The following is a 27,805-nucleotide window of genomic DNA, read 5'->3' as shown; positions in this document are numbered from 1 at the left end:
AGCTTGGAGAGACAGTTTACTGTAGATTGCACTGTACGTGTATTAGGCTGAAGGGTGTGCTTAGTACGCTGGATGTGTTTACTGTAGTTGCGCGGTCACTTTTTCCTGCTCCGAAATCCTTTGGGATTGTACAGAGACAACCAGTCGACGTCGGCTCACTTAAAGCACTAAACTCACCCCTCGCCCCACCCTTCCCGACTCCGTTTATTTAAATAAGTGTCTGTGAAGAAAAGCATACGCCTGTACTCAGACGTCTGATCCAAAGAAAAGCACTTTGAGGAGAATAAAGTAATAGCGATACATGAAAAGCACAAATTAAGAGCAGTTGTGAACAGCTCAGAAGTCGCGACACAGCTGCCGCGCGATAACGCAAGTTTAAGAGGAAACTTTAGGTTGGGCCCAACTCCGATGCTGCCTATCCAAATACATGGAAAACGCAGAAATGCTTTTCTGAGATAACCCCTGTGCTAAATTTAATGAAATTTCTTGCAGTTGAGAGAGAAAGTTAAATTATAGTGACTATCGGAAGCGAAATCTTGTACCAGGGCCGGAATGTTTTTGCCAAAAAAATTCGAAAATTGGTAAGCATAAAAAAAAAAGAAAATGAGCCTGAAATCTACAAATCTCTAACTCTCGACCAAGAAAGAAATCGCAGTTATGTAGATTGTATCCGTCAGAAGATCTAAAGCGGACAGATTTGGTATATTCATTTATGTCTTACGTGATTTTGTTCCAATGTTTACAAGGATTTTGCAAAAGTTATTATCATGGTGTATGTATATGATGCATCAATCTTTTTTGGCTTTAGATGTACTGTCAGATGCAATTTGCACAATTGTGACATCATTTTTCATTGCTGAGTTAGTGGATACTCTCGTTATTGAAACGAACTTGATAGTTTCGTTTTCTGAAACTGTGCGATTTTCAATACTTCTTATAAAAAATTTGACGAGATTAATAAAAAATTCACTTCCAACAGTCTGTAGATATTAACCTTTTTATTACAACAAACCTGATCAAATTTGGTGCAGTGCATGGTTGCCGAGAAAAACGATTTCTCCGGTCGCGTAGTAGTGATAGAGAGCGGATGGGAGAGCTTATTGAATTGAATTAAATTGAATTCTGCGGTTTTACGTACCACGCCGTAGTGGGTGACTGCGAATTAATTTTGACCACTAGGGTATCTTTAACGTGCACCCAGTGCGCAGCACACGGACGTTTTTGCATTTCGCCCCCAGCGAAATGCGGCCGCCGCGGCCGGGTGGGAGAGCTTGCAAGCGCGTATATATATACTGTATACATATACACACGGTCTTTCTACGAAGACTTTAAGTAATATTTAAAGATAACCCTGTTGACATAAAAGGACGCTTCCTTCGGAGACACGCCGTGAGTGGTGGCGACCCTAGGGTGACGGGTGATACATGGTAATTAGTCGCTAATTAACAAAACCCAATTGATTAACTTTTAAACGTCTAGTTTCGGCGGGCTCATCGTAATTGGGAAATTGAAGCAATCTCTTCGTACAGGCCATATCAGCCTTTGGATGTGAAAAAATGCGAATAAACGCGGAAGTGTGACACGAGGAAATTCGGGAAACCGAAACTGGGAGGCTGCAGCGAGCGCAAAGCCGCGCCTCTCGGTTTCCTTTCTTCTCGTTCACATACAGGGTGTCCCAACTATCCAGTACCAAGATTTAAAAATATGCAAATGTCACGCAGCTGGACAGAACCAAGGTAATGTTGTTTGCCTCGCTTGGAGATACTCAGATTATTGTTTGCTTTCCACCTAATTACATAATTAGTCTCAATTAATTATAATTATTGAATAAGCTTCTCAAATATAACTGTTCGAGGAAAAATGAAGATGAGAAAATTGTAGAGCAACATGAAAAGTCCCGATACAGCTTTCTGTTGCTCAATACGAGCGACATAAGTGTGTCCTTCCGAACGTGAAACAAGCCCGCCAATACACGCAAAGTGCCTCGAGCGGTTAGTCGCGCGGTAATTTTGCGTGTTCGCGGGCTTCTTTCACGCCCGGAAAAGCACTTTTACGTAGCACGCACTGAGCAACAGAAAGCTGTATCGGGAGTTTTTCATGTCGCTCTACACTTTCCTTATTCACACCATGCATCTAATTATTACATTTGAGAAGTTGATTAATTAATTAGGACTAACTATCTAATTAGGTGGAACGAAAAGAAAATCTGAGTATCTCCAACCGACGGCATACAACATTACTTTAGTTCTGTTCAGCTACGTGGCACATGTATATTCTTACCTCTTGGTGCGTGCTAATTTGGACAGGGTGTATACAGGGTTGTTTTAGCTAACTTTAGCCAGAGTTTAAAAATATGCCGTTGCACTCTAAGACGACGCGACGAAATGCATGTTGCTCACTTTTGCTTGTAGTCTGTGACGCTATTTTTTCTATTTTGCTTAATTAGATAAGTATTCAAAATTAATTAACCGATTTCTGAAGCAACGAAGATCGGAAAGAAAAATCCAATTAGAAAGTTGCAGAATGGTTTGCAATATGTCCGAATAAACAGTTTCTGTATTTCTATCTACTAAATATTGGTGTTCTTCAGCTTACTGCGGATGCCAGCAAAATACAAAAAACACCACGCGACATGCCCGCTTGCGCGTCGTTATTGCACTGCTCCCAAGCGTTCCGCGCACAAACGAACATATCATTGAGCCGGGTGTGCTGCCGCTGCGCCTGCTTATCGCTATCATGAGCCGCCGCGAGGGAAGCACATTGCTGGCGTAAATCGCACAGCCCACGCCTTCGTCACTGCCCTGTCGCCTTTTAAGCGGCAGCACGCTTTGCTAGATGCTATGCTCGTTTGTACGCGGACAGTTTGGGAGCGCTGCAATCACGGCGCGCAAGCGGGTATGTCACACGGTATTTTTTTGTATTTCACGGGCATCCGCAGTAAGCTGAAGAAAACTAAAACTTAATAGATAGAAAGTTAGAAACTGTCTAATGGGACGCTTTACAAATCACTCTGCAACTTTCTAATTGGATTTTTTTTGCTAGTTTCGTTGCTTCAGAAGTTGGTTAATTATTCTTGACTAATTATCTAATTAAGCAAAATACAAAGAATAGTGTGGCACACTACGTACAAAAAATGAGCAACATGCATTTTTGGTCACGTTGTCTTAGAGTGCATCGGCATATTCTTAAACTCTGGCTAAAGTTAGCTGAAACACCCTGTATATTGTTACTGACGGTGGTCTGCTCGAACCAACGCCAATTGCACTTCGCACCTCGAAGAGGCAGGGCGTGTGCCGAGTGCCTGAACAACACTTTGCAATGCGGTGAATGCTGCTTGGATCATGTATCGGGAACTCCAAAGAAGTGCGGCGGGATGCTAACGCATTTCTCTCGTATTTGCCGCTCAATCACCACTGAATTTTTTTCAAACATTATCTGATGCAAGCATTTAATATTTTGTTTTATCCTGTGTTATCAATCAAGCGAAAAGGGGTAGCCGTCGCCAGCAAACGGCGACAACTCCTTTGTTTATTTTTATCTCAATTCGTAGCAGCAGTAATGCACTTTATTTATCAGAAGAGCAGGCGACGTCTTCAACCTAGGCGGGCGGAGTCATCAGTCTACAATGCCACGGGCCCTGGCCGTCCGCTGCGCCCTGTCCACCAGGCTCGCGTAGTCCTCAGGGTCCGCGCTGGTCAGCCGGGCATTGCACTGCTCGACGGTTGGTTCCTTGATCGGCTGTACGTCGGTGCCATCGCATTCCCCTACCATGTGGTAGAGGGTGTTGGACACCTTGCAGTGCTTGCATCCCTTTTTGTAGCTCGATGGGTACATTCGGTTTAGGAGCGTGGGATGGGGAAAGGAGTTGGTCTGATATCTCCCGAAGACGATCGCGTCGTCTCTGCTCAACCTGGGCTGTGGTGGAGGATAGCGCCTTCTGTTTCGTCGGTAGCTTCCTGCCAGCCGTCTTGGTGCTGTCTCGCAGACCCTTAGGTGATCCACAGGGTCAGGTCGTCCGCGTATGTCCCGTGTCTGCGTCCTTCGATGCCCGTAAGCTTGCCCGGCAGATGCATCATGGCTAAATTGAAGAGTAGGAGGAGGGAGGTGACCGATCCTTGGGGCGTTCCCTTGTTGGGTACCATGAACATGACCGCTGTTTGCCCATGCCCACGGTTGCCGTCCTCTCCGACAGGAAGTTCTGCACGTAGTCGTACGTTCTCCGGCCGCAGTCCGTGCGCTGGCACTTCCTCAATACCGCCTCGTGCGAAACTTTGTCGATACAGAATGAAAAGTTTACTTCGAATTATTAGGCACAGATTTAGCTTCTCTCATTAAAATTTTAGCATTTTTCTTCATGTATTTTGTACACTAGATGCGACATTGTAAGCAGGAAAGTGGCTAATAAATTTACGCTCTCAGCAAAGCCCTGTGAAACTATGGCTTGAACATTATGGCTTCTGGCTTTCAGACCTCACAACTCAACGCTACGTACGATTTCTTGCCATTAAAATTGCCTATACGCACATTCACGTAAAACAGGTTGATGTTTGCGAACAATTTATGGTGCCTATACAAAGAGGCTTTTGGTGATTGTTTCCTCCTGAAATCCACATTTAGTGCCTGGAAATCCGGTCTCGACTCAGTGATTTATATGATCGGCTATATTATATAGATCGATTCTACATCTTACTGGCGAAATACTAAACAGCCGACAAAGAAGTGATATTGGCTGATGTAAATTCTTTCACGACCAGTTCATTGGTTGCTTATTTCTGAGTGTAATGGCTGCGGCCCACTGCAAACGTTCAACCAGGAAATCGAGTGGCTGGGAGGGGGGAAGAAGATATTAAGAAAAATTGGGAAATATAAGGTGAAACAAAATTATTAGGCAGATATATTGAAAATACGTGATAGCCAATACATATCTGCAGTGGATAATAATAAACAAATATTACTGCGAAGAAAAGTCAGAATGGAAAAAAAAAAGAAAACTTAGCGCACACAGTTATTCTTATATATGCGAGAAACGTCAGCCTTTAAGGCCGACGTGGCATGCAGCGGCGTGATCGATCGGTAGCGAACGTCAGTCGGACCAGCACCGAAGCCCGAGCCCGAAGCGGTGGTGCATGACCAGGCAGTGGGTGAGAACCCGTAGCCGGACACCGGTGTCCATCGTGCTCCAAAACAGCCAGCAACGCAGCCGTTTACCAGGCTGTGCGAGCGCACTAGCTAGACGTCGGCGTCGGTATAGAGCCATCGCAGCACACCGGAACGTACAGTCACGAGCAATATGAGCTGCAACGCGGTGCCCATGTTCAGAAGGACACCAAGACCGTACGGTGGCGGCGACATACGAATAACTCGAAGACTAAACACCCTTACAAATACTCGTATTTATTGCACCAAGTTTTCGTATGTATGCTTCACAGTTCACTCTTAAGGCCCTTTTGAGCACGTGCACCGTGTTGCAGCTCGCACTGCACGCGACTGTACGTTGGATACGAGAGAGAGCGTAGAAGTGCTAAAAGCGGTGTGCTCGAGAAGGCCCGGGTATAGAGAAGCAATTGCACAGCCTATATTGAAGTGTTTGTAATGCGTCATATATTAGCATATATCGACGACGTTAATGTAATATTTGCTGGTTAGTTTCCTAGTTCTTTTTCCCCAATGCGATTCACCTTTTTCTTATACAGGGGGCCCCGGCTCACATGGGGCAATGTATTAAAGAAGCAGAGAAAGAGATACGAGGATGGAACATACGCTGTTCCGACAACACAAGACTTTGTGAAATCGGGACATTTTTTTCCTTCTTACGTTTAATAAGTAATTAGCGGGAATTAGTTAGCTAATTTACTTGGTCTGATTGTTAAAGTTTACTGAGATAAGTTTGCTGTACTGATGCAGTCGCATAAGTCAGTGGCGCGTGGGCACGTGCAGACAGCGCATATTTCTCTTATTTCGCGCCGCAACTTTGACACGCGGAAAATGTAAGTATGAAAATTATAGCTGGCTGCGAACAATTAAATCTGATGTTTATGTTTTCGAATGTGAGGAATTTGGCATTCCATTATAGCAGTAATTATTAACTTAGCTAAATATTACAGCTAATTATTTAAGGCAATAGAGATATTATTTCAGTCTGCGGAAGTATTCTGCTCACGGAACACCGCTGGTGTCGTCCTCGTACCTTGTACCCTGTTTTTTTTTAATAGCTTGGCCCATGTTAGCTGGCGAACGCTGTATGAATACCTAAATACCTATAGGGGCCTATCCATTTTCCTTCATATTCCTCAGTCAATTGCAAAGCAGATTTTGCTCCAAGCCTGCCGCATTACTTCCAAAGACGCTCAACGCTCAGCGCTCCTCTCTGTAATGCCTTCTTTGTACTTTTTTTCAGTGCGCACCTAAATCTAGCCTTCCGACAGCCATCTGATAAATCTGTAATGCAGATTGCGCATCGGAATTTAAAATCGAGTATCCATATGTAAGCCGAGGCATCATGACTCCTATTCACACACCTCGCAGTGCATCATACTTTTCGTGCCTCCACAGCGCTCTGGGTTTCAATGCGATCGCGTTTCTCTTGCCTTCCGCTTTGAGTACTTGCTCATGTCTTTCCATGTCTTTCCCTCGTTAATCTATCCTCTTGAAGGTATCTGTATGCTTCAACTCTCGGCTTTCCTTCCCCTCTATATTTTGACAACCTGATGAAAGGTACCATTCAACACCATTAAGGCTGACTTATTTCCACTGAAACTAAATTCAAGGACATCGCACTTCTGTCCGCAAATGTCTGCCAGAAGTTCAATGCCATACAAACCCATGCAAGGGCCGCACCCCCAAGTTGGTTGCCCAAAATTTGGAGAAAAATTGCAACGGAGAAGCAATCGCGCTCGGTGCACTGATGCCGCGCACGCGCGTCGACAAATTTTCGCGCGCGGCGTACTTTCGCGCTCAGCTACTAGAGGTAGAGAGCTGCGCTTAGACCTCTGACATCCGGGGCACGGCCACGACTAGCTCCTCCGTGTTCCTGCGTGGCAGAGATAGCACTGACAGTGATAGCGCAGACGGGTAGCCAAGTGTGCGGCGTGAATGAATGAATAATTAAATTTATTATCAAAAGGGTAGTGCTCGCTTTTGTGGCCGTGGGCCACCGCGAAGGATTACGGCGAATATCATACTCGTGGCCAGAAAAAGCAGCCCAAATGGCCCCGTTCCGTGTAACGGCCGCACCTTATTAAATTCCTGAAAAAGATAGCGCGGCCCTTACACGAGTCTATACGGTATCTTTCTAACTATCGGCAAACAAAACAATGTGCGTACGTCAAGCCTGGAAGACGTTGCTCCATCCCCACACCGTCTTGTTTATACGGAGGTTATAACTTTGCAGTACTTGCTTTTGGGCTAGTTGGTGCATATGAACATTAAATATTTAAGGTACAAAAGCACGACCACCGAAAAGGAGGGACATGAAGGCAGAAGAAGCACTACCTAAGTAAACGCATCTCTTGTTTTTATGTGCTTTATTTCTCGTGATTAAAAATAATTATGGGGATTTACGTTCGAAAACCATTTTCTGATTATGAGGCACGCCGTAGTTTAGGACTCCGCAAATTTCGACCACCTGGGGTTCTTTAACGTGCATTTAAATCCAAGTACACGGGTATTTTCTCATTTCGCCCCCATCGAAACGCGGCTGCCTTCGCCGGTATTCGTTATTCTCGATACTGCGTTTTTAACTCTTAAAATTTTACTTGACGATTATAACCCAACTTACTCGACTCTAGCCTCCTTCCCATGCATAGTATGTAACGGTGTCAGCTAGCGTTAGCTGTGCTGCTTAAAAAAATTTGCATGTTCCACAGACACACAAAACTTACATAAAATATACGCATATATACGTGGATATACTTGCGAAAGCAGCATGCAGTATACAATATTCTACAATAATAATGTTATTTCAGGCTCAACTGAGAAAATAATTTCTTTGGATACATTAGGTGAAGTGGACCCAGTGTAGGTTAACGATTGACTGTTATAACCCGCTCGAGGTGTAGACATATGCCCCTTTCTTTATACGAGTATCACGGATGCCAACATCTACATTTAAATCTGCAAAAGAAACAGATTCATTTACCTTCAAACAAGAATTGAAACTTAAAATTAAACGATAAGTGTGTAAAGACAATATAGTTATTCAGTTATTCAGTTATCTCAAAGGCTCCCGAAGGAGTATAGAAAAAATATCAACTTTCACAACAGAGAGTTCTCGTGGAAAATGAACAAGGAACATTGTCAATGCATCGCACCGTTCCTTCCTGAAGCAAATGCAATTTAGTGAGATTTTCGTTGACAGTGGTGTTCCGCGCAATAATGGTTGCAGTATTGCAGGACTGAAAACACGGCAGCGTTATGAAGCCAAGTCCTGACTTTAACTGAAAGAAAGAATTTCAAGCGTGCTATTGTTCCCACAACGCAATACAACTGTTTACTGAGGTATTTCACATGGGTTTCCAACTTAACTCTTTAGAGAATATTGTTCCTAGTGTTAATATATAATTAACAATTAACATGTACATATATGTATCTTCATTGGTCCTCAAAATTTTTTTTCTCCTGTGCCCGTACGCAATTGTTTTGCTGGTATTTGTTCGTAATCGATTCGCATCACACCATTCTAGCTTAACCTCTGACATATTTGTAATAAAGATAGCTTTATCATCAGCATAAGAGATGAATTTTGAAAAATCTGAAATTTTTTTGGAATATCATTTGCGCTGATTACGGAAAGGGCGTTTGATGCCGTTCTCAAGAAATGAAGTGGTCGCGCACGCACGCACGCACGCATGCACACACACACACACGCACACACGCACACACACGCGCACACGCACACACACGCACACACACACACACACTTACACACACGCACACACACGCACGCACACACGCACACACACACACACGCACACACACGCGCACACACGCGCACAAACACACACGAACGCACACACGCACACACACACACACTCACGCACACACACACAAACACGCACGCACGCACGCACACACGCACACACACGCGCGCACACACACACAAACACACACGCACACACACGCGCACACACACAAACACGCACGCACACACACACACACACACATATGCACGCACGCACACACACACACACGCACGCACGCACACACGCGCACACACACACACACAAACACACACACGCAAAAAAAGAATAAATAAAATAAACTAAAAAGTGGGAGGGTTCGAATAGGAAAAGTTCTAAACTGAATCAAATTAGAGTATTCCAACAAAATAATAATTAATTTTTTGAGTTTTTACCAGCCAAGACCACGATTTAATTATGAAGTGCACCCTAATGGGATGCTCAGGGTTAATTTGGACCACCTGCAGTTCTTTAACGTGCAAGCCAATGCACGGGACACGAGCGTTTTCACATACCGTTCCCATCAGAATGCGGCCGCCGCGTCCGGGATCGAACATGCGACCTCGAGCGCAGCGCCATAGACACTGGATTACAGCGGCAGGTATTCGACAAAAGCGACCTCCGATTGTCGACTGAGATCTTCAATGTTTTCTCATTTCTAAACAACCTAAATTATAAAGTTTGCATGGAATCCGGCTGTTTGCTAAAAAATAAAAAAACAAAAAAATGAAAAGAAATTAATTTGCAATAATTGGAACCGGCAGTTAATGCCATTTGCAACTGAACGTCGGGTCGTTAATGAGAGGGGACTCATTTCCGTTATCTGGAGCACTATGACAATTACGGTAATAAAACAAGGGAACAACACGTCAATAGATGTTCTTATATACAGTACGTCGAAGAAGAAAAGTGTGTGATATTACAGCACCGCACATTGCGTTAAAGTGATAGAGACACGATGAGACTAGACACATGATAAACTGCTTTTCCCAAAGTGACACAGCCAATTTGTATGCATTTGTGAATGAACAGAAAATCAGCTGACACACGCTTACACAAGGGTACAAGAAGTCTACAGGATCCCGATGCCATTTGGAAAAGGTTATGTAGGCCTGACATGATGTTGCATTAACAACAGATTGCATGAACAACGGAACTTGATTCCGCCAGGTACAGTTCAGAATTTGGCACTGCATTTTAAGGAGTGCGGTTGCGCTCCCGCGTTCGTTGAAGTATCGCTGTGAGACAAGGAACACATTGCACGAGTGTGAGATTGCCGAAGAGCTTTAGATTAGAAAATTGGGCCACGAAAGATGGTTGAGCAGGCCATCGTCACTTCTAACAGAAAAAGAATGTTGCTATCTTGACAACTGGTTAGTCTGATGCTCTCTTTTTCTCTGTTTTCTTCTGTCCCAAACAACGCTTCATTGCGTGTGTGTCTCTGAATGCATGCCCTGAACTTCGGTCCGTGGAATCTTCTAGCCCTTTCCCCCCTTACCCAATGCAGAGTAGAGAACCGGGCTCAACCTGCTTAACCTCCCTGTTTTCCCCTTTATCGCTGCTCTCTCTCTCTTTCTGTCGGTCTGTCTCAAATGGTGTGGCGCATGCGCTCTCTTTTCTCTCGAAGATCTTACAAAATTAGTTGGAAGTACAGCGCTGATCCTTGCCATTTCTTTTTACCCTGTGTAAACGTGCGTTCACTGGTTTCTTTTTCAAATGATCGGATTAATATGATTGGATTCGGAAGAGCTCCTCAGCTCTCTGCTGGTTTCCTGTTCGTTTGCACGCACCAAGGCGCCCAGCGAAGAAAACTGTGCTACAATTAGAATATAGGTTGTCTAAAAGCGAGACATTCTTATTGAATGACTCCATGAAAGTTATCCATCCCCTGCTTTCGCTCAGGAACTGGGGCCTCCACGCAGCAACTGCTGCTCTCCTGTAGCAGGACAATTCGGAACAGTTCTCGCTTATATTTGTCTTTCGCCCTGTAGACTGTAATAAACATTGTTGCGCCTTACATTTGAGGAGAAATGAATATTCCACAATTTCGAATAGTGAATGGTCCAATGGAACATGGATCGAATAGTAAAAGCTATACGAAATGTGTTCTAAATTTCAAATATTCCCACACCATAATTAAATCTAAAATAAGTGCTATCTTAGCCGTATTATTGAACAGTTTTAATGTGGTTGCACGGCGAACCTTAGCTGTGTGGGAGGCGTTCTTTCACTGAAATTACAGAAGACAGTTCTCATGGCCGCTAATGCAGAAAGCAGTTTGTCTTACCGTTGTGACACTTGTGTACTTTAATTGTCAGCCAAAAGCAACCTAATAATCACACTATTAAATATCCTAAGGCGACATCATCAGTCAAGTAACACTATCTTCACATTACCAGGTCGCTTTGATACGTAAGGAACGAAGAGATTAGCAACACGCGCGACACGCAGTTTGAGGCGCAGGACGTCATAACGTTGAATTTCTCACGCTCATCAATTTTTTTGGCTGTTGCGTGTGGCATCAGTGAGTTCATGTAAGATGGGGGCCATTATTAGCTCCATGAATAAGAAAAAATATTTAGAACCCAATAACTGGGGGAATCAAAATTATGCCATGCATTTTGCAGTTTGTGGGCTATCTAGCGTTACTTGGGGTTCCACGAAGTGTTACCAAATGGTGCAACGTCATTTTGAGACGACGTATATAAATCTGAAAGCTTAAGCAAGCTAGGTGACTATTTGTTGTCATATTCTATCGAAGCGGATGCCATTAGAAAACATCATCATCATCACAGCGACAACGGTAATGCGACGGCACGACAACGACGACGAGAGTATGATGGCGACAGTCACGACGATGGCATGACATCTGATTTATTGTATTCTGGCGAAGGAACGTTGCAACCTCTTCCATTACGACCTGGGTCGATCCTGAAGGCGTTATGATGCCACGATAGTGCCTCAAAGAAAACACTGGCTGCCACAAGGGAAGCATAGAGAAACTATACTCGCGGACAACTTTCTGTGGCAATGAAGGGAAAGCTACGGGCGCGTGGCTGCTGCACGTGTGTTATCGTGCCAAGTAGTCCGCAGCGTTTGACAGTGTTTTTGGTGTCTCGGAGCAGGCGCTGAATCGACGTAGCTTCCACTTGCAGCGGTCTCGCGTTTCCCCAGACGCGGAAGGGAAAAGTCGCAAAAGAAGTAAACCTTTACACTCAGTGGTGTGTTCTGTCTAATTTAACTGTTGCTAATAAGGTGTTTATGTTTTGTCTTCCCCGGCCTAAACTAGCGCGGATTAAAATGCGGGACTCTTTTCAGAAGCGCTCTCACTTGTGCGCGCTTTGCCTCCGTAGCTTTCCCTTCATGGCCACAGAAATTTGTAGGCGAGTATAGCGTGCTCTCGCTTTTATAAGCAACTTGTTGCTATGCGACTTGAGGCACGCGAAGGGCGGTGCTAAGGTTGACCATTTATTTATTTTTATTTATTTATTGTACCTTCAGGGCTGAAGCATTACAGAGGGGAGTGGCAAAAAAATACATTTCTGTGAAAAGATACACTTGTACGTGGAGTTATATAATGTACCAATACAAATACAATACTCTAATTAACAAATCAAATCAATACAAATCACCAAATTACAAAACAATGTAAAATGACTAGATTATACAGGTAAGCACAAGCAAACAAGAAGAAACAACGAAAAATAACATGAGGTAAAGAACTAATTAGTTACTGTTAGTTAAAGCAATTTTGAAACGTTGATGGTCTGTAATTTCTGCAGTAGTGGTAAGAAGATGGTTCCACTCCTCAAAAGTCCTGGGAAGAAATGAATACTGAAAAGTAGAAGTCCTACAAATAGGAACGGCTACTTTATGTCGGTAGTCAATGCGTGATGATACATACTGGGGAGGAAAGATGAAATCATCGTGTAGTGATCGATGGTGAAATATGCGGTGAAAAAGACACAATCGATGATTCTTACGGCGGGACGCTAGGGATGGTAGTTCAAGGCTTGATTTCATATTAGTCACACTTGCGGTTCGAGCATAATTAGACATAATAAAACGTGCAGAGTTATTTTGAACCATTTCGAGTGAGTAGATTAGATTGTCATGGAAAGGGTCCCAAACAGAGGCGGCGTGTTCCACCTTCGAACGAATTAGTGTTTTATAAAGTAAATGTTTAAGATCCTGAGGAGCGGGTGAGAAATTACGGCGAAGACATGCAAGTATTTTGTTGGTGCAGGCGATTATGGATTCAATGTGATCATTCCAGGTTAGTTTTGAGGATATAGTGACGCTAAGATATCTATATGACGATACTACTTTCAAAGGAAAGTTATCAAGATGATATGAAACATTTACATTAGTAGATCTAGTTACACGCATGACTTTGCATTTTTTAGTGTTTCATTCCATGCACCAAGTCTTACACCAAGCGGACACAGCATCAAGGTCAGACTGTAGAATAGTAGTATCGTTAGGACTAGTGTATTTCTCGAAATATTACACAGTCATCTCAAACAAGTTGATATTGGAAGAGACGCAGGAAGGTGAGTCGTTAATGTAGAGTAGAAAGTGGAGAGGGCCAACCACCGATCCTTGTGGTACCCCTGAGGAAACAGGACTCGGAGGAGAGTTAGTGTTATTAACAGAGACAAACTGGGAACGATTTAGTTAAAAACACTCAAGCCATGCAAGCTGTTTGGAATCCAAATTTAGTAACTGCAACTTATATAAAAGGAAATTATGGCATACTTTATCGAAGGCTTTTGAAAAATCTAAAAATATACAGTCAACTAAAGAAGAACGATCGAGGATAGCATGAAGACGGTGAGTGAAACATACGAGTTGAGTTTCACACGAGAATGTCTTGCGGAAACATGTTGTGAAGGCGAAAAAAATGAATTCGATTCAAGAAAAGAAACAAGATTTGAAAATAGAATGTGCTCGAAAATTTTACATGGAATGCTAGTTAGAGAAATGGGGCGATAATTTAGAGGCGAGTGTTTATTACCAGACTTGTGAAGCGGAACCTCCCTCCTGATCTTCCAGTCTGTGGGGAGGGAACTGTTCTCTAGAGACTTGAAAAATTTTTGTTAATATAATTGATGAGTAACACACTGTACTTATAAGAAACCTAGGATTAACGGAATCGTCCCCAGGCGAGGAGGATGTTTTTAAATTTTTTATAGATTTGACCACGCCATTGTAGTCAATTATAATGGGAGACATTACTATAAATCATAAAGGTTTAGCATGAGGAAGCACTGTTTGAGTTGTTGTAGAGAAGCTGCGGACAAAGGCTTCATTTAACACACGGGCACACTGCGCATCAGGTATATAGTATTCCCTGCAGAATCAACAAGACTGATTGCGCTATCACTTTTAGGATGATATACGCGCCAGAACTTTTTGGGATCGTATGTGAGCATTGAAGGTAACGTGTCATTTAGAAAAGTATCTTTAGCATTCTTTATGGCTGCCATGTACACGGCGGAAGCTTGTTCGTAGGCTGCCCAGCGGCCGTTATCTGGGGACTGGATTGCTGAGCGGTATGTGCGTTTTTTTTTATTCGACAATCGTTTTATGTGACGGTTGTACCATGGTGCATCAACGTTTGCAATTATCGTATGAGTAGGTATGTATTTATTTGTTAATTATTGAACCTTAAATAAAAATAAATCCCAGTTTGATTGTACCGTTCGCGCTTCAAAACCATCGAGAAAACCGTCAAGAAAAGTGCAAAGTTCCTGGTTGATTAGTTTGAAATTCACATTTTTATAATCTTTTATAACTTTCTTTCTCTTTTTGCATTTTGGACGTAAAAGGTTAATGTGAAATGATAGAATGGAGTGGTCACTTATACCGGGCAGGTGAGTGATGTTAGAAACGTATTCTGGGTGTGTTACTAGTACGAGATCAAGAATGTTTGCTGTTGATTCAGCTATTCTAGTTGGTTTCGTTATCAATTGTGTTAAAGAAAATACAGCACACATATCCAAAAAAATCTTGCTAGTGAAGAAGGCGGATTTAACGCAGGTGGCTCACAGTCCCACGAAACATTAGGGATGTTAAAATACCCCATTAAGAAAAGCAGTAACCTCTGGAATTGACACACCACAGAATTAATCACATCGTGTAGTTCGTTAACGAAAATGGAATTGTGAGAAGGAGGGTGCTAACAGACACCAATAATTATTTTTTGCTTGCGAAATTCAGCGATAACCCAAACGGTTTCCAACTCACTTGGAATGTGGATGCGGTACGATGGGAGTTCTTTCGAGATGGCGAGCAATACACCAGCGCGACCCTCGATCACAGCAATATACAGAAAATTGACTAACTGACGAAAAAAGTTCTTGATCCATTACCTCTGGCCGAAGCCAGGTTTCAGTTAATACGAGAATGCGTGCATTGCAAGTATCAATAGCAGAGTTTAAAAGGTCACGCTTATTAGACAGACTTCGAACATTAGTAAAGAGTACAGATGTGTGTAACTGATCTTGCCCACAGCGCCTCGCGCACCTCTAGCTTGGCGTACCTTTAGTTGCGTTGGCATTTGTATGGCGGTTATCAGATGAAGCAAATTGCTTACGTTCAGCGACGCTGTCTGTTTCTGCAGTGTCACGTAATGCTTTTTGTTCGTGACAAGGGTTTTGTACCTGAGCTGATAAGGCTGCGTTTCTGATTGACTTTTGGCAAAATCAGCAAGTTTCGAGCGTATACGACGCGTTGCGGGTGAAAAATCTTCGCTCATAGTGATGTTATTTTCTTTTAGCTTTTTACGTGCGCTCAAAACTTTTTGTTTAACTTTGTAGTTTGAAAACTTCACAACAATGGGGTGGCATTTCTTGGCGGCGAAATCTCCGATACGATGCGCACGATTGATAGCATTATCGGGCAAATTATCCGCAACACAAAGAAGGACAGATTTTACACGTTCTTCAGACTGCTCCCACGATTCAGGAGAGTCAGATATACCTCGAAAAATTAGGTTGTCGCGACGCGACCTATCTTCTAAATCGTCTAGACGAGCTTCCGAAGAGTCATGCCTGGCGGTAGCGCCTTCCAGTGTATGGCGTAATCCGTTAAGTTCTTCAGGCATATTGTCGAACGATTTAGTTTTTTCTTCTAGTTTATCCAATCTATCGTGAATGTTGCCAATCTTCAAATCGATACTTTTCTGACCGCTTTTTATGGCTTTTATGTCAGCGGATAGTTCGGCCTGACTTTTTCCTGATTGCACAGAACGGGTATTCGAGTTCGTGGGTCGAGTTCGTGCGTCTGTGGTCTAATGGAAACTGGCGCACGTACGTAATGTTGCTTCTGTAAGCAAATTGTTTTGCGCTTATCGTATCGAAGCGCTATGGTTGGCCTCGTCACGAGCGAAGTATACATGCATACGGTTCCTCTAACGGATACGACACTGGGCTATTGTGCAAGGAAGAACTTGGGAGAGTCCAACAATCATACGCAACTTTTTTTTCTTTTGTAGCAAAGCTGTTAATGCGACTATACAAGCGCTCGAAAGCGTTATAAGCATGTTTTCGCGGTGTCCTGGCAGAACTAGACCATTTCACTGAGTTTATATATGGACAGAATAGGGTCTATTAAGGTTGTGTTTGGGCATATATTGAAGTGCGGGAGCGAATTAAGGGCTGAATGAAAATTGTTAATCACTCGTTATTTGCCTGTTCTGCGGCGTTATAAGAAACGTTTACAAAGTTTCCCCGCTGTCCTGAAACAAACAAAGATGGCAGCAATTTTATTTGGAAATAATGGAGTTCGAAGTTTGTATGCTAGGTAGGAGATTTGGAAATAATTACTAGCTGGCATTTCTCTCTTTAGGGGCGTTATAGGAAGCACATACTTCGTTTGCCCACTGACCTGGGAGAACTAAACACTGCACTGAGATTAAATAGCATGGGATGGGGGTCTTGTGGCAGTAAAATGCTGGCTCTCTCGTAATCGAGAGGAAACGTTAGCATAACGTGGCTACCGGAAAAGCAAATTGGTTGGAGATAATACTAGTCACAATCTTGAAATGGGTGTAGTGCATGTTGTAAAAGTCAGACCCCACCACAAAACACCGCACAACGCCATACTGTGCACTGGCCCATATGGACACAATAGTTTCCTGTCACAGACAGAACCTCATTGCAAGTCTCGTCTCGGGCAAAGAGTTATCCGCAGTGCACCGGGCATGCCGCAGACCTCACGGACCACTGGCGTTGAAAAGACCACAGGCAACTCTGTCTCAGCGCCGAAAGATGACAATCAAGTGTATAGTGCCCTGTGTCTGCCTTTTGAATGTCGCTTTTGGAAATGACAAATAATACTTCAGCGTATACGCTAGAAGTTACAGCTTGAGTGATATTGTGAACAAACATTTGGAAGAACTCGTCGCAATAGTTTTTGTAACTTGTTTGAAAAGTAAGTAGCGTATGTAATGCGCGCTCTTGACTGGTTTCCCGGATGATCTCGTTTTGTTCTCTCAACATTCCCGGATGTTCTCGTTTGAGAACCCGGATAACGGCTCTGACTTTTGGCTCAAGGTCACTTGAAGGTCGCCGACAACGGGAGCTAAAAGCATTTCATGCTTAGTACTTTGCGTTCAGTATGGATACTGAAGATTTTTATTACCCTCTACAGTGTGATCGGTTGTTAAAGTGTGCTAAGCATTGCCGAGCAAGACCAAGAATAATCGTTTATGGGCAAATGTGGTGTGTCTACGGTGGCTTTCCTTTAAATCTTATTTATGTATTTAAGGTCGACGCTAGTGAAGCGGAAAGACGAGGTGTTTCTGCAGAAGTTAGGGATTTCGGTTGTAAGCTTGCCCCTTTGTTTAGTGGTAGTCTACTCAAGCAAGCATGGTTGTAAATTATATGCCACTCATGATATCATGTCTTCCAGTTTGCACATGGTTTCAGAAATCGCTGAAATTAGGACGCGAATCATATTTATTCTTTGCATTCGCTATGTCACATAAACTTAAGAAAGTAGGTAGTCGACGCGGAGTCAACGTTGTTCTTACGGCTGAGAATACGTTAGGAAACATATGCGCCACTGTCCAAAGAAAGAGAGAGCAGTTCAACAGTTCAACAGAGAGAGCAGTAAAACATGCAAAGAAGTTCGCTGAATGATGAATCGGCGTACTTTATAAACTTTCTTTTTGCTGCGCTCACTTTTCGTACGGCAGATATATTTCAGTCGCAGATTAATTTAGAATAAACGTTCGTTGAGCGGTGGAGCACCGTCTAACCATTCGTTTCACTGTCGCGATTGCAAGTGTACAAAAACGTATGGAGACAGTATAGTTTTGTTAGACATAGGAGCGAAGTTCGCCTTATAGTCGAGGCTTGGCATATCATTAAGGGCGGTAGCACGTGCGTAATGCAACCCGCACGTGTCCATGATTGACGAGTTGGCGCTGCGTTCCCTAGAGTACGCATAGGTATAGGTTCTGTCTTCCCTGTTTGCCGCCACGCTGTGACCTTTCAGTTGATAGTCGGCGTTATCCTTTTTGTTCCTTCTTGCATGGACACAGTAATAGCACGATTATGTACGTGCAAACCTTTCAGTAACATGCATCCATACCAACTTGCTGAACTGTCAGTTGTTCGACTGGCGTTCTAAGCTCGATGGACATCAGTTAATGAGTAAGCATGAGTAATGAGTTAGCACTTCGAGCGCTGTGTCGCGCGTGGGGTGCGCCAGGAAACTAGAAACAAAGGGCTGATCGGAAGCGGCCAGTGACCAAAGGCCTTGATTGATCGTCTGGAAGTACTTCAGGTGCTAAATCCCGCCTGTTTCTCTCTAGGGAACATTGCTTCGCAAGCGCAACCACATATCCGCTCAAACAATGAAGGCGTACTTCGGCAAACCGAAACTGACTTATCTCGACTGCTAACGCAACACAACGAACGTCGTTTGCCAGAGCGAGGTAACAAGGATGTTACCCGGCTATAAACAAGGAGCTATTGCCGTTTGTGTGCGCAATTCTCATAAACGTCCTTAAACCACATAACGCGAAATGGCTTGCTGTAACTTTGGCATACGACACTGAGGGTCATACGTGTGTGCGTGTCTCCATTCCAGGGACCTGTCCAAAACTACTGCGAGCTCACGGGCCTCTTTCCTTGCAATGTGTTTACTGCGGTATAATGTGCCAGAGTAATGTTTTACGAAGTGCTACAGGGGCAGAGCTGAGTCCATCTCGGTTGCCTATCGCACCACCTGCTTGCTTTGTAATTTGAAGCAGCCATATAGGAAACAGAATATCGAAATCGAGCACTGGGCAGTGGAACCAGCCAATACGGATATTTTCTGCGCAAGCTACGAGTACGCGGGCTAGAAAAGTGGCTCGGCCAATTTTGGCGCAACCGAAGTGAAGAACAGGAACCAAGCGCAAAACAAAAGGCACGACAAGAAATCTCTCTACGGACGAAGTGCACAAGCGGCTGCGTTTTGCCTTCACAGTGGTCCGTGTCCAGGGACGCGTGCTGTCACGTTACTCTTTGTATGATAAACGGCGCACGTCGAAACGCTCTTTACGCAAGACTGCTGATGACCGAGCAAACGTTTACAGCTACGTTTGCGGTGAATGCAAAAAAAGGGGAAACCGTAATCCAATACGCAGCATATAATTTTGTCATTCATGATAAATGAAGATATTTCTCACTCACCTGTGTGGTTATTGAGTATTCTTCAACTGACCTTTAAGTACGAAGCAGTAGTTGTACGGAGTGACCATTAGCACGCGTAATAATGAGTGCAAATGCACGTGTTCTGAAGCGCAACCGGTTTGACACAAAATGTGCGTGGAGGACGAGAACGCCGGACTTAACATGGAACGACGTATTACAAATTAAGATTATAAAGTTATACTTCTGATATTTCCGCACTATTGAAATGTACTTTGCAAAAACGAAAATGCAGGAACAATGTGTTTCGAAATTTATAAGAATGAGTTTTACGTTAGATAACCGTGTATTGCTTCTCCTACTAGGTGCGTATGGTGTGAAAAAGCAGCCACGTGCTGATACTCCTGCATCAACCGCATAAGTTTTCAGTATATTATATTGTTACGTTTGGCTCATTCACCGAAGAGGGGAGGCCGGGATCATTGTGTTACCGACGTCGAACGACATTCTACCGAGTCAACGTGGACACCGGAATGCTGTAAGTGACGACAAATTAAACATCGGCGTGAGAACGAGACGACGGAGGTTTTCCCAGAACTTCAATTTAAGACACCAGGACCTGGATAAGCTTTACCAAGGCTCTTCAATACTTTTCATCTGGTCATGAAACCTCAACGAAAGTTACATATAGGGACAGAAGGGCGCACCAGAGGCGCTGGCGTAAGTTGCAGGGAGAACAATCTGCCGCACCAGATGGCAGGGCTGCGCGATCATGGAAATCTATCACTAGAAAAGGCGCCTCTCCCACATTTCTATCAGCATGTTTGCAGAGTGAACATGCGAAGGCAACTTTTGGCAAAATAACTTAATGTGTGATTGGTTTCTGATTAAATTGTACACGGCACCGTTTTATGATTGACATCGCCCCCCTCACCCTTAGTACAAACTGTTTCGTTCGGCTGTCTCTATTTGCACTTTGTCTAGTAAGTTGGATAAGTCAGTTATATTTGGTTAGATACTTCAGTGCGCTAGCTATTAGTTAATTAGTTAGTAAGTTAACTATGTTTGCTTAGTTATTTTAGTTAGGTAGGTTATTAGTGAATACTTTTGTTATTTCAGTTAGATAACTTAATCAGTTGGTTACTTTGTTAGCGTGATTGGTTAATTAGTTTTGTTAGTTACCTTATTTATTTTGCTTAATTGATGTATTACTTAGGTATTATTATGTAATTAGTTTATTGGTTGAGTTGGTTACTGCAGTTTGTTACGTTACTTATTATTTAGTTTAGTTAGTTAATGTAGTTGTTATATTACTTAGTAAGTTTGGTTAGTTAGTTAGTTTGGTAATTCTTTGATAATTCGTAATTAGGTTAGTAATAATTAGTAATAATCTATCATTTATTAAATTGGTAGTAATTTAGTAATAATTAGTAATACGTTTAGTAATTGGGTAATTCGCTAAGTAATAATTTGGTTAGCTTTGTTAGTTTGAAACGCAGTATATTTTTTTACGCGCAATTACATAAACGTGCGACGTCAGCTTGCCATGTAGTCAGTCTATAACCATGGAGTAGTCCAAGTGTATAATTTGAATAATAAATTAAGCCGCTGTTGCGAACGTATTTGAACGTGGAAATGAAACGAGGTTGTAGTAGCTGTTTCGAAATTGTTCGCGTTTAACTTTCTGGACATTGCACTAGAACAGGGCGGCGACTCGCAGGTTGTGTCGACAATATTCTCACGCCGATACAGAAAGTCTTGCGCAATAGCGAGCGGACGCACAGAACGCCTGTGGCCTCCGTTGGGCGTCTGCTCCAGTCGGCCTTCACCTTGCTCCAGCACCGCGGTGCGTCCACTGCGGTGCGAAGCTCTCCGCAGTGGACATGTGAAGCTCTCCCCTAGCGTTACGCGGAAGTATCATGACGAGATAGAAATTATTGACGGAACTTGGCTTTACCTTCTGGCGAGCTTGGGCCACTGACTTCTTTCTCCTTGGCCGTCAGTGAAACATTGGGTCTGGTGCGCTTGCTTCCCCCCTTTCCAGGATCAGCTTGGAAGCGGCGCATGGGCTTTGTGTCGACATTCGCCTACTCGGAGGCGTTGAGCTGTGCGGATGCGAACCACCGGTCTGCTTGATTGGAACATTACCCGTTTTCCTAGCGACTGATCTAGTGAAGACTGACAGTTTTTAAGAGACATCCTGAATGTGTTGTGTGTGCTCTCCCAGAACGATGTAGTCTGCTCTGACAGTAGCTCATGCTACGAGGACGATGTCCTGCGTTCTGCGCTCCGGCCAGTACGAGTATGCCTTTTCCTGTGAAATGCTTGCCCTTTTTCCCTCAGGTGAATACACCCCCTGTTATAATCAACCTCCCGACCTCGTACTCATCAAAAAGTTAGCAACTCTCGTCGTGAAAGTTCGGACGACGGCGTGGACCCTTCTAGCCACCGCGTGACGCCCCGGTAGCGTAGGCCAGCTACCCGTTTCGAGACGCACTGGTGGCGTAGGGTAGAGAGCGACCCTCAGTGGGACGCCAGACTCGGAGACCACGTTCCTTCGAATCCTAAAACATGCCGACAGAATACTTGGAAAGTGTTTGTGACACGGTTCCGCGCTATACTTATACAGAAATACCACCTGTACACGTCTCTCGTTTTGCACTCGTGCTGTCGGCCACTAGTTCTCAAGAGGCACCGTGTTTGCATACGCAGTCAAGGCGTATATGCGGCTTTCGTGCTGGCATCAGAACGCTGAAAAGCGTGCTGTGTGCTATGCACACAAAACCACGTGCAGCGAAAAAAATATTAAGGTAAGAGAATATAAGAAAGCGCCTAATTTTTTTTTAAAACCTTGTGCGGATTCTAAGAATACTGTCTACAATAAACGCATTTTTGGTCACTATTCCATGAACCCATTGTTAGAACATTAATATTAATAATCCTCCCTGGAAAGTGGCGATGCACTACGAAAAAAAAGAATAAGAAAGGAAGGGGAGGGGGGGGGGGGGCTCTCGCGTAATCATGGAAATCCAATGCACAGTTTATAATCTATGTGAGGTGAACCTTTCGTGAGGCGCTTAACAAAATGCTGTAAAGTTGCCCATTTAATTCCTCTGCCTTTGGTGTAAACTTACGCGCGCGCATGTGCTCTCGTGTCCCTGTGCTACGCAATGTGACAACATTGCTTCGTGTTTATTTATTTCTTCTTACTTATTTCAAATGTGTCGCCCGCTTCTTGGCCAATCCCCCATTGTGGATATGTGCTATAGTGGGAAATAATCATCATCATCAACACTCGGGCATCACCTGAAAGAGGTAGTTGGCACGATAGAAGTATACGTGCGATCTATGGCCTAATGGTTAGGAAAGCAGTCATCGAAGAGCAGAAATGTTTGCTCATTTGTAATCCCATTGTCGTGATGCCGTCGTCGTCGCGCTGCCATCGTCATGCCATCATCGTCACTCCGGCGGCGTCATCCCATTATTGTCATCATTCCGCCGTCGACATGCCACCGCCGTCATTCCATCGTTGTCATGCCATCGTCATTTGGTCGTTTAAGTACAGTCGTCATGGCCCTTCTGTCGTCGTCGTGTCGTCGTCTCACACTGCGCATCCACCTGATTAGATGTTTGGAATATGGCACAGCTTTAGAGCGGTGTAGTGCATAAAAATAAACATGACATTACGTTGAATTTGTCACATTTGTTGTCAATAAAGAAACATTACATGAGATTACATGTTACACAGGATGGATCCTACGCATAGTCGTTAGTTGCATAGCATTTAATTAACCACTTCACTAAAACTTCGTTCCACACAGATTCCAACGTGCACGTTGGATGTGCATAATTTTTTTCAGTTTTGCATTTGTTTTTTTATAGCGAAGCTTTCTTTGCGAACCCTACCGGTCTTTCCTGATTGGCTGCCGGCTGGGTGCTGCTACTGCCTTGCTGAATAGCTCGCACGCGGGACAACACTACCATCCTTTGTAGCCATATAGGTGTCCAGAGTGCTGGCCTTGCTTTCTACGGGTATATTCAGTGATAAAATAAATACCTAAATAGCCCCATTGCAAGAAATATGCGTCATCAAGAACACAATTTTTTTAATAAAGCAAGCATTTCTATTCCTTGATGTCTACTTTACTAACGATTAGGTCATAATCGCACGTATATTTTTATCGAGCCAACGCCGACTAGCTGTTTGAGGTGATCGAGGAGTGTTGATTATATCACCTGCGGCCTCGGGCTGTCACGGTTTGCGCTATATCCTGTGCCAGTTGGCAGTATGTCCGGTACCGGCCAATGGTGCCAGACAACACCTGAATATTATATCCATAAATATATCTGCTAAGATACTGACCGACGCAGCAGCAGACAGTAGCCAGCCATGCCAAACCTGGGAGGGTAGGCAAAGAAAGCTGCTCTTTAAAACTGCGACGTTCGGGATGAAACAGTGTATTTAGCTCTTTTGTGTATTTAGCAGATAAAAGAATTTAGCTCTGTGTCGCCCAATAACATTGTTTCAGTAGCACGTCACAATCAGGTTCAAGGTTTTCGGCTAATATTTTAAGGAAATTTGGTGGCACATTCATTGTTCGGTGTCTAACAGGAGATGCAACTTTGTCGTTTTGTTGCGGAACATTGTTTCTCGAAAAGTAGCTTTTTAGTGAACGATTCCTGAATAACTGGTACCTGTGGCCGGCATGTGAGTCAATTCCGACACCTTCGCAAGGTTCTACAGCAGGCGCGGCAAGTCAAAACAGGTAGCATCAGGCTGCGACAGGGAGTTTAAGATGAGAAGTACCCTCCGTGCCCTCGCAGTGAGTGTAAAGTGTAACGCCAGCGCACAACTGGCCTGTGACGGCCATGCCTGAAGTAATCTCTTTCTTCCAACTCAGCAGTTTCGTTATGCGTGTTCAGATCGAGGTACGCTACCGGCCGACCAGAGCCACAGCACCGCAAAACCGGAGCCACCGCGATTTGGAACATGCATGTGGGCGATGACAAATGAAACGCAATCAGGGTATTTAATATACGAGAACATTTTCGCACTACCGTCCCCCTCCCCACGTGTAGGGTAGCAAACTGGACTCAGTCTGGTTAATCTCCCTGCATTTCCTTCCTCCCTTCTCTCTTGAAAATGAAAGTTTTGTTGTTCGATTTCATACAGCGGTGCCATTCGTATTCCCACATAAACACAGGTATAACCCACGTCGGAATTAAAATTATCCAGACCAAAACAACCCCGTGCACGAAGTTTAACATTTAGATATTGCCCCTTGATCACAAAACATTGTCAAAACGAACCATTTGGCAATGCCTACCTAATAAACCTACGCCGCAAAGGGCGACGAAGACACTGCTAACAATTCTTAACAAGAACATGTATGCAAAACCTCGTTTATTATTAATTGACGTTCATTCTGCTGCACGTGATCCTGTACTGGAGTGGTGTGGATGATAGTGACCGGCTTTGATAGTGCGTCTGTGTTGTATCTCTCTTTGTACTCTCTTCCTATCTTTGCACCTTGCCTCCTCCAGCCCCCAGGGCAGCATACCAGATTTTCTGCTATGGTTAACGTTCCTGACTTTCTTATTTCCTTCGTCTCTCTCTCTCTCTTCTCACTTAGCTCGTCTATTTTGAACTTTTCAGTACGGTTTTCATTTGTCCACGACAGTAGATTCACTATATCAACTACTAAATAACAATATGTTTAACAAAACCCGATCCTGAAAGAAATAGAGAGAGATACTGGGACGCCCATAAAGGCAGAAGTGAGTCAGTTGAGGAAAAGCAGAACTTCGTCGTAGTCTCAAACCGGAGTGTTGCGCTCTGCCTAACGCAGCAAAAAGCTGAGGATAGAATTCTTGCGCTCTGGCACAATCTAGTTGGTATATGGCAGTCGAGCCAGGCATGAATTTTTTCCCATTAACAAAACCAGTGCGGCTGCACCTTAGTCAGCCCTCAAGCGCAGCCCGCCATTCAGTGCCATCATTCTTATTCTCTTTTATTACGGACCGCTCAGCGTTGGCATTGTGCAAGTTTTGGAGCCTTTTCTGGGCATAAGCGGCCCAAACGTCCGCACCATCTGATGGCCGCACAAAGCCACCGGGTGGCGCGTTCAATTGGAGAAGAGGAGCAGCGAGAGCGGGTTCCCGCGAGAAGGCGTGCCCGGCCGCTGACGGCACACGCCGGGGCCTTGGGCGACGGCCCGGAGATGGCAGGAGAGGGCGGCGGTAGCAAGAGAAAAGGGCCGCTCTTGTGAAATGTGCGCCTCCCGGACCCCTCTTCATTTCGACGGGGCGCAGACTTGTTGGCAGTCTCCATCGGCGGGCCCCGATCATCCTCTTCCAAATAAACGGCGATTTGTCACGGCGCAGGACCATGGAGCTTGCAGCCATCGCTGCTGCCGCCGGTGCAGGGGCACCGTGTCACAAACGGTGCAACACCTGACGCAAATGGATCAAAGCGGCGCCGGGTCGCCCGCGCTTGGCGGCTCGAATCGGCAGCCTCGGTGTCAGCGCCCTAATGGCCAGCCGGCTCCATTGTACCCGCCGGCCGAACACCGTAGGGGCGGGCGCCGGGTCCCGGCTGCCGGTGATTTTAATTATGGCAAATGGATGGAAGGGCTGCCCCCCCCCTCTTCTACCCCCCCCCCCCCCCCCCCCCCCCATCAACTGTTCCTTGCTGCAGTGCTCTCTCTGGCACGGACGTCTTGCGAGCCACAAGTCTCGAGTAGACGCGTGAGTGATCCGTGCTTTCCAGATCGCTCAATTGTTTGTGCAAACTGCTGTGCCACCAGGCCGACCGGGTGTAGAGGCACGCGTGTGTACCAATCCCTGCTCCGTGGGCGCGCATCAGGCGGCGCATTTATTGGCCCCGGCACGCCACCACCCGAGGCCTGCCGTCAAGAGGCTGCGATTGGTGCGCAAGAGCCTCCGACCGGCTGCCGAAAGGGCCCCGCGAGAGCGATAGAGTCTACGGAGTGGGCTGACGAAAGCTCTTAATCAAACGCTTAGAAAGAAGGGCGCCGCCAGCGATACCTTTCTCCCATCAATGCTTTGGCAACTTCAGGAGCAGAGACTTATTCTCGAATGTGATACGCTTGTTTTCTTTTTGGCAACGTTTTCCGCCGTACTGTTCAAATGTACTCACGTGAAAACCTTGGACCCAATACACAAAGCTTTTATGTTCGTAAGTGCTCTTTTGTGGGCCGCCTTTGCTAATAATATTTTACACATCATGATTGGCTAGAATTTCCTCTTACGCTAGAATTGCTCGTAAGAGAAAATTCCAGCCAGCCCTGGTGCCGTAGATATTATAAGTGAAAATTACCTGCCAATGGCAAAGACCACTTACAAGAATAAAGCTTTGTCAGTACAACCGCTGATTTCACTGGCACTGCAAAAGGTTTGGATTTGAAAGAATCAGTATCGTTCTGTGTAATCCCGAAAACGTCATATGACAAAGGAACACGAATTATTGAGCAAAGTGAAACATATGAAGATGCGCATGTTTAGTCGTACAAGTTATGCAGGGTGATCAAAATTAAGTTTTACGGATTTCTAAAAATTAGGCGCTAGGAGGTACGTGAAGTTCACCTATGCAAATAAGTTATGTGGCCAGGGTGACATAATGTCAGATGATAATTATCGCTGTCTGCCAGCTAAGTTACTAAATTTGAATGATTAACTTTTGAGTGACAGGAGCAAGCGGGCATGTTTGTATTGAAAAGTTAGAGGCAGTCGTGATTCTACGCAGTTCCACTTGGCAGAATTCTTCTAGCATGCCCATGTTTCAAGATATCCGGCTGCAAATTTTAATTTCCATTCGCATGATTACGCATGCAAGACATTGAGGATCGGCGCAAAGCTTCTCCCTGATGGCTATAGACCGTTTCATCGGGCGAGGAGGATAGGGCGCGCGGAGAGCCTTTCCTCCTCTCTGGCTTGGGCGATCCGGCGCGGCGCTGCTTGAAAGTATTGCTGTCGCGTGCTGCGGAACGATTTCGAGATGTTTTAGATCTTACTTTGTAAAATTTACGCCATGTTCGTTCATATAAGGTCGTCAGGGAAGCCTTTCGGTGCATCGGTAACTACTGTAGGCAGAAATATTTCTTGGGGGCGCAAAAATGTGACGTGCATAATCAGCCGCGGTGTACGCACATTATCAGTCGCGGTGTGTGTATGTGTTGTGAA

The 27,805-nt window shown here is 44.5% G+C and overlaps 1 long non-coding RNA gene across 1 annotated transcript in view; it reads right to left on the bottom strand.

Annotated features, from left to right (window-relative positions):
- Positions 1-22,992: 22,992 nt before the first annotated feature.
- LOC140215233 (uncharacterized) overlaps positions 22,993-27,805 on the bottom strand; it is a 97,705-nt gene continuing 92,892 nt past the window's right edge. The window contains exon 3 of the long non-coding RNA XR_011892174.1: positions 22,993-23,221. This is a non-coding gene — a long non-coding RNA (uncharacterized lncRNA). The remainder of the gene's footprint in view (positions 23,222-27,805) is intronic.

This window comes from Dermacentor andersoni, chromosome 1 (genome assembly GCF_023375885.2).
Source record: "Dermacentor andersoni chromosome 1, qqDerAnde1_hic_scaffold, whole genome shotgun sequence".
Taxonomy (NCBI): Eukaryota; Metazoa; Arthropoda; class Arachnida; order Ixodida; family Ixodidae; genus Dermacentor; species Dermacentor andersoni.
This window is presented reverse-complemented; position numbering and strand designations above follow the sequence as displayed.